Source organism: Chrysochloris asiatica, unplaced genomic scaffold, assembly GCF_000296735.1.
Source record: "Chrysochloris asiatica unplaced genomic scaffold, ChrAsi1.0 scaffold00154, whole genome shotgun sequence".
Taxonomy (NCBI): domain Eukaryota; kingdom Metazoa; phylum Chordata; class Mammalia; order Afrosoricida; family Chrysochloridae; genus Chrysochloris; species Chrysochloris asiatica.
The window spans coordinates 4,746,860-4,754,908 of record NW_006408672.1 but is presented as its reverse complement, the minus strand read 5'-3'; positions in this window follow the sequence as shown (position 1 = coordinate 4,754,908).

Here is an 8,049-nt window from a genome sequence, read left to right as displayed (position 1 = left end):
GGAAGACAATGAAATTTAATAAAGGAAGCAAGTGTAAATTGCTACAATTTGTTGAACTCGACCTATACTTATGGATATAGTAGCTCAAAATACCAACCAAGAGGGAAGGAGTCTTCACATCAAAGATCAAACCTATCCCTTCTGTACACAGGGTTGATAGGGACAGGCAACTTAGACATTGGCTACCTAAAGTGGGGGGAAGGGGATGTAAAGGCATGAAGTGGCTGGCTTATAAGTTTTCAAGAGGGTGTTTAGTTTCAGAGCGTGAGGTGAAGGGGAAGGTAGAATCCCCACTAAGTAGTTTTCATCTTGTCTAGATGGGTCGGGTGAAAGGAGATGGGATTCATTGATTTAATAGTGAATAGTTATTGTCATACCTAATTGTGATGGCCACAACTGTAAAAGTGCTGGTTGTCTACAAAAAGGGGAAGTAGTTAATCTTGCATTCTAGGAACAGAGGACCCTAGGACCATCAAGAGAGAAGAGAATGAGCTGAACATGGGAACCTAACTAGAGAAGCAGCAACATCAGAGATGGAGGCAGAGGTAACGGCATGGAAAGGTTGAGCAGCTGAGAACTCTAGACTCATGGAAAGAGAAATGTTGTGTGCTGGTGGCCAGAAGACTGACTTCTGGAATATGCCCTGTAGTTGTTTAAATGTATATATATATACATGGCGTGCTTTTTAAAAACATATATATACATGCATTAGAGAGTAGGCATGCGTTGACATGGGTGACGGGGCAGGCAATATATAACCAGAGGGAGGCTGGCAGAGGAAAGATGGGGGTGGTGGCAGACACAGGGAGGAATGCAGTGGTTAGAGGTAAATGCTGTTAACTGTAGGTGCCTGGAGGGAATTGCAACCATATAATGAAGCAAAGTATATGACTTTTTAAATGTAAAACTGATGATCTGCTCTATAAACATTCACTCAAGTCATAATAAAAAAATATTTTTAAAAAAGACCTCTTTAAAGTGCTTAAAAGCAAAGATATCGTTTTAAGGGATAAGGTACACATGACCCACGCTATGGCGTTTTCAATCACCTCATACCCATGCTAAAATTGTCCAATGAATAAAGAAGACCATAGAAGAACTGATGACTTTGAATACCATTATTGATTATACCATGGGCTGCCAGAAGAACAAACAAATGTGCTTTGGAAAAAGTACCAATAGAATGCTCCTTGGGAACAAGGTTGCCCAGACCTCATCTCATGTACTTTGGACATATTAGCAGGAGGGATCAGTTCCTGGAGAAGAATATCATGCATGGCAAAGTAAAGGGTCAATAAAAAGAGGAAGAGCTTACACAAAACGGATTGATGCAGTGGCTGCAACAACGAGCTCAAACACAGCAAAGATTGAGAATAGCAGCGCTTCATTCTGTTGTGTGTAGGATCTGTATGAGTTGGAACGACTTGAGAGCACTTAACAACAACCCATGAGTTGGAGCCAACTCGATGGTACCTAACACCAACAACAAAGGATAAAATGAGATAAAATTCGTAAGAGTTTGGAACAGGTCCTAGCAGATGGCAGCTGTTAAAAAATGATTCTTGTAGTAGCTTTTCCAAGTAGTAGCTGGTTTTAAGCTTCTTGCCAGTAACCTGGGTGGCAGATGCATTTTTTTTTAGCAGTTGATAACTCAAAGGTAGGTGGTTCAAACCCACCTAAAAGTTCCATGGAAGAAAAGCCTGGTGAACTGCTTACATAAAGATTATAGCCAAGAAAATTGTTTGGAACAGTTCTGCTTTGTAACACAGGGTTGATATGAGTCAGTGAACCCATCCAATGGCAGCTAACAGCAGCATATCATCCTGCTAATAAGATAAATGTCTAGCAAGGTACTTGCCTTCTTTCCATAGGTTGTGTCAGTTCCAAAGTCCAGAGTCCTGAGAGAACCTCGGTTTGCACTGCTGACCAAAGCACTCCCTCTTGTAAGCAGCTTCTTAAGGGGTGTTTACTCAATAGGAACAATGCCTGCCTGCAAGACCTTTTTCCTCATTAAGTATATGAAAAGGTTCCTTACAACATTTTGGGCTCAAGCGAACCACTATGAAAAAAGTCTGGCTTGTGGTTCTAACCCTCTAATCATTGTTGATAAATCAATGGGTGGAGCAAATGGCTAGTTGAATACGTACTAGACTATTAACCACAAAGTTGCTAGTTCAAACCCACCCGTTGCTCCACAGGAGAAAAATGGGACTGTGTGCTCCAGTAAAGAATTAAAGCCTTAGAACCACTATGCAGGGTTGCTATGAATTGGAATTGACTGGATGGTAATAGGTACTAGCCAAAATACTGGCACCCAGATGACAGGCAAGGCGATGTAGCCTTCAAAACTCCATAGATCAGTCCTAGACTTCACATATGGGTCGCCATGAGTTGGAACCTGCTCACTAGCAACTCAAAGTCAAAACCAAGCTCCCTGCCATACAGGTGATTACTCCTCATAGCAATCCTCTCTATATAGGGTTTCTAAGGCAGTAAATCTTTACAGGAGCAGAAACATGGCAACTAACACCAACAAAATTATAGTTGAAATCCCACTGAGAGCCCAAGTTTACCTCCTGCCATTTGTCCAGAGAGAGGATTTTGATGCTGTGATTTTCTTTGTTAGATGTTTACTATTCACTCTTGACAGGACCGACAACCACCTGTGAAGGAGAATCCCCAACTCCCAGAAGGAAGGAAGCTCCACCCTCCACAGCAAAAGAAACCCAACCCTGCCCAGTCAGGGAGACAATCCCTGGGCTCTGTCTGTACTGCTTACTCAGGCAGAGAGTTATACAAGTTTACTTTCCCCACGGCTTTATGGAGATGTTTCATTCCACCAGACCATCAGGAAGTCCCAGGCTTGTCACAAGGTCAGGGAATGCTAGTACTCCAAACCTAGAATGATGAATTAGAAGGGTTACTGGTAAATTTGTACAATGACTAACAAACTCTAAGACATTAAATTAAGAAACATAATCAACTATCACCATCTGCGATTATTATTGTTATTAGGTTAAGTACTGGACTGCTAACCAACCACAAGGTCAGTGGTTCAACCCCACCAGCCACTCCTTGGAAACCCTATGCAGGGTCTCTGAATCAGAAGCAATTGCACGGCACTTAACAACAACAACATAACTATAATAGCTTGCTTTTGTTGTTGTTGAGTGCCGTCGAGTTGGTTCTGACTCATAGCAACTCTGTCTAGGGTTTCTAAGCAGCGGCCCCAGGGTTTGAACCACTAACCTTGTGGTTCAAACTGACCTTGAGGTACAGTGCTTATCCTACAGTGCCACACCAGTGACCGTTAATTGGAGTCTTGATGTGGAATCCTGATGTGGCGCTCGCAGTTAGATAAGCACTGGGGTGCTAACCACAAGGTTGGCAGTTCAAATTTACCAGCTACTCCTTAGAAACCTATATACAAGGTAGCTATGAGTTAGAACCAACCTAATGGCACTTAACGACAACAACAACATTAAGCACTAAAGGAACCCTGGTAGCACAGTAGAATAAGCCCTGGGCTGCTAACCACAAGGGCAGCAGTTTGAATCTACCAGCTGCTCAGCAGGAGAAAGAGGAGCGTTTCTGTTGCTCCCATAAAGATTTACAACCTTGGAAGCCCTACACTGGGTCGCTATAATGCAGAATCAACTCAAAGGCAGAGGGTTTGGTTTGGGTTTGGGTGGTATTATGGTGAAGAGCTCAGGTACTAACCAAAGGTTGGTAGTTGGAATCTATCAGCAGTTCTAATGCAGAAGAGACCTGGTGATCTGTTCCCATAAAGATTAAACCACAAAACAAACCTACTGCCATCCAGTTGATTCCGATTCTCAGCAAACCTATAGGACAGAGTAGAACTAACGATCCCTTTGGATTTCTGAGATATGAACCTTTTCAGGAGCAGACAGCCTCAGTGTTCTCCCTTGAAGTGACCGGTTTGAACTGCTGACCTTGTGTTCAGCAGCCTAAATGCTTGCCCCAGTATGCCACCATAAATATTGTTACTGCCATTGCTGTTCGGTGCTGTTGAGTTGGTTCCAACTCATAGCGACTCTTTATACAACCAAACAAAACACTGTCAGATCCTGCACCATCCTTAAAGTTGTTATGTTTGAGGCAATTGTAGGCACTGCTATCAATACATCTTGTTGAGGGTCTTCCTCTTTTTTCTCTGTCTAAGCACAATGTTCTCTTCAAAGGACTGATAACATGTTCAAAGTACATGAAGCTCACTTCTAAGGGGAATTCTGACTGTACTTCTTCCAAGACACATTTGTCTCATGGTTATTCAATGTTCTTCGCCAATATCATAATTCAAAAGTATCAGTTCTTCTCCAGTCTTCCTTATTCATTGTCCAGCTTTTACATGCATATAAAGATTATAGCCAAGAAAGTCCTGTGGGGAAGTTCTACTTGGTCCTATAGAATCATTATGAGCTGGAATCCACTTGACATCATCTAACAACAATATTCGGAAGATATGAAAGGTGACAAAATTGATGTGTATTATACTTTTAATTTTCATAAATATTGGATGAAATGGGTTTTATCTTCCATTTTACAGATGAGAAGACTAAGATACTAAGGACTCCTGGTGTGACTCTGTAGGATCAACACTAGACTATGAACCACTAGGTGGGCAGTTCAAATCCACCAGCTGCTCCTTGGAAACCCTATACAGGGTTGCTATGAGTCGAAACTGACTCAACAGCGATGAACAGCAACAACAACTACAACAACAACGAGAGAATGGTTTGCTGGAGAGTACACAGCTGGAGACCCTTGTCAGTGTGACTGAATTTAACCACAATGCCCTCTCCCCATTTGTTGTTACATGTCATCGAGTTGGTTCCAACTCATAGCAACCCTATAAAGGGTTTCCAAAGGGCAGTTGGTGGGTTTGAACTGCCGATGTTGTGGTTCACAGTCCAGTGCTGACACTACAGCACCACACTTGGCATTACAAGGTTTAACCTGCATGTCTTTTAAAATAGTTCCACCAACCATTTAAAGAGCAATTTTGATCTGAGGCTGTAAACCTCAGCTCAAGGAAATAGTTTTGCTCCCTTGGCCATGCCATCGCCATTTCTATCATCTCTTCCTAACTTCCTGTCAGATGAATGAAAACATCTCCTGGACCTCATTCCATGATAAATACTCCCTTTCATCGTTTCCATCTCTTCGCCTTTTCACTCTGGGGTGGCAATAATTCCATGAATTAAACTGAGCCCCTAATTCATCATATCAGAGTTTAACTATGTTCTGTCTTTTACCCTGAGACTGAATTTCTTCTTTGATTCTCAAAAATTATGTTTTTATCTCAAGAATTCTTTCTTGTGCTCCAACTGCTCTGTTTTATTTTACTTAAAAGTGAAAAACTCTTATTTCCTTGATGGTAGAGCTTCTAGAATTTCCTTGAGGAAGAAAAAGGAGAATTATTTGTTAGGTGCTCTCAGTTCGGTGGCCCTCTTTAAGCTTCTGATTCTCTCTGTATCTGTGGACTTTTTGGTGTCTGCATATATCTGGTAGCGTAGTGGTTACAAATCGGGTTGCAAACTGCAAGGACAGCAGTTCGAAACTACCAGCCGCTCCGCGGGAGAAAGATGAGGCTTTCTGCTCCCATAAAGATTTACAGCCTCAGAAACCCTGTACAGGGTTGCTATGAGTCAGAATCGACTCCACGACACATAACAATAACAACAGCAACATATATTTAGGAAGAAAAGGTAAAACTGAGATATGTGAATTTGGTAACTAGTGTGGGATCCCTCTGTAACAAGTTTAGTAGGAATCTTTTGGGGGGGGATAGGTGGAGAGAATGGAGGAGTCGTTGGATGGCACAATTAGTTAAGCACTTACTTACTAACTGAAATGTTGGAGGTTCAAGTCCACCCAGAGGCACTTTGGAAGAAAAGCTTTGTGATCTACTTCCAAGAAATAAGCCACTGCAAACCTAAAGAGCACGGTTCTCCTCTGTACACTTGGGACACCTTGAGTTGGAATCAGCTCAACACCAACAACTGGTTTGGCTTTGTTTTGCTTTGTGGGGACAGAATTAGAGAGAATGAGGGGTTGCCAATTTACTTCCCCTTGGGTGCAGGGGAAAGACTGATGGCGAATAGGGTCAAGGCTGAAAGCCTTCCCACAAGCTAGAAACTGCCATTCTTAGTTAAGCAGTTCCTCTGGTGCTGAGTTGCAGGTAGAGCTCTGGGTGTGGAACTGGTGGCATTCCAGAAGCTCCTTCATTAATTCCCCAACACAGCTCCAGGTTCAACTGCCCTCCCTTGTAGTCACTCTGTGCTGGTGGAGCATAGAGGTGTCTGTAGGCTCCAGGAGAAGGATCTGTTTGGACATCTCACTGCAGCCTGAATCCCCATTTTCTGACTAGAGCATCCTGGGATGGCGCTATAGGCTCATGTGCTAGACTGAAAAGTTGGTTTAAACCTCAAGGTTGGAGGTTCAAGCTCACCAGCCACTCCTCAGAAACCCTATACAGGGTCGCTATGGGTCGGAACCAACTCAATGGCACTTAACAACAGTGCAATGCACTGCAACACTGTCTCTCCCCCTGAGGCCCATGCCATCTGCACCAAGCACCCTGCCAGCCCAGATGTCCATATCCCTTAGCAGGTGACCCACTGGGGTAACCTGAGTCAAATGCCACAGCTGCATAGGCAGGGCCTGCTTCAGTTTCCAAAAATCTTCATTTAGGTATTTATCTTTTGTGTTGCTTAGCTCTGGCAACCCTCTCCCAGATCACCCACTATGGGAGCTTAGAAGGACAGAGGGCTCCTGGACTAAGCTGGGTGGTAGTCGGGGGAGGTCTATGCCCTGGTATTGGTGGGGAGTGTGGGGGTGGTGATGAAGGAGTGAAGAGTTTCCACCCAAGTATGCTGGGGTGGAGGTGAGGGCTCTGCCCTGTGAATTAGATGAAGGTTTCTGTGTCCTGAGCTTGGTGGGTGGGTGGTGTCTATGACCCACACACAGTCCTTCTCTCCATTCTAAAGTGAAACTCATCTGCTACTGAACCAGCCCTGGATTTTCAAACCTTACAAAGCAGAGGACTGTCTTGGCAAGAGTGCTGAAATGCAGATTCCCAGCTACTGGGCCCTCACCCTTCACCTCTGACTTACTTGCATTTTCTCCTGCCCAATGGTCCTTACTTTTTTTTTCCTTCACATTTTCCCTTCCTCGCTCTTTTAACTTTTTCTTCCAGTCAGCTCATAAATGCCCACAGAGAACAAATCCTATCCTCTAAAATGGTCTCTGCCAGAAAGGAAGCTTTTGCAGGCACGTGCTAGAATTTGTCTTCCTCCTGACTTTTTTCAGGAAAGGGAAGAGATTAAGACTTTTAGAAAGTGACCAAAATAAACACAGCACATTAAATACGTGCCGGAGCAGCCGCATGATCCCGTCTGTGGTAGGCATCCACCTGACTTAGAGGCTCCGTGCCTCTTGCTCCTTTGTCTGCATTGATATTAATATTAATTAGCTATGATAATGTAAAAGCCACTCAGCTTGAGAGAGCTGAGAATTCCAGAAGGAAACAGAATAATATGGTGAAGAAGAAGCTATTCTCTCACCTGTGGGATTATCATCAAATGACTTCTCAAAAATTTAAATTTATTCCAGAAACTTTCTGACTCTTAGCTCCAGAATGAGAAATTGAAATTGTTCTTAGTGCAATGGGCAAAGACTGAGCTGTTCAGTTATCGAGTGAAGAATAGAAAGCATTCCGACCAAACCCTGGCTAGGAGTAATCAAGAAGGGAGGGCAGGAGAGATAGGCATCTCCAAATATCACAGATACACATCTCCAAGGGTCATAGTCAATGACTTGTAAAGTGCCGTCCAGTCTGTTCTGACTCATCGAAACCCTGTTTCTGAGGAGTAGCTGGTGGGTTTGAACCACAGACTTTGTGGATAGCAGTCCAGTGCTGATCCTACTGCACCACACCAGATCTCCCACCAATGACTATTTTGTAGCAAAAGTCCCTGGATGGCACAAATAATTTGTGCTAGGCTTCTGGTGCTGGTAAATTTG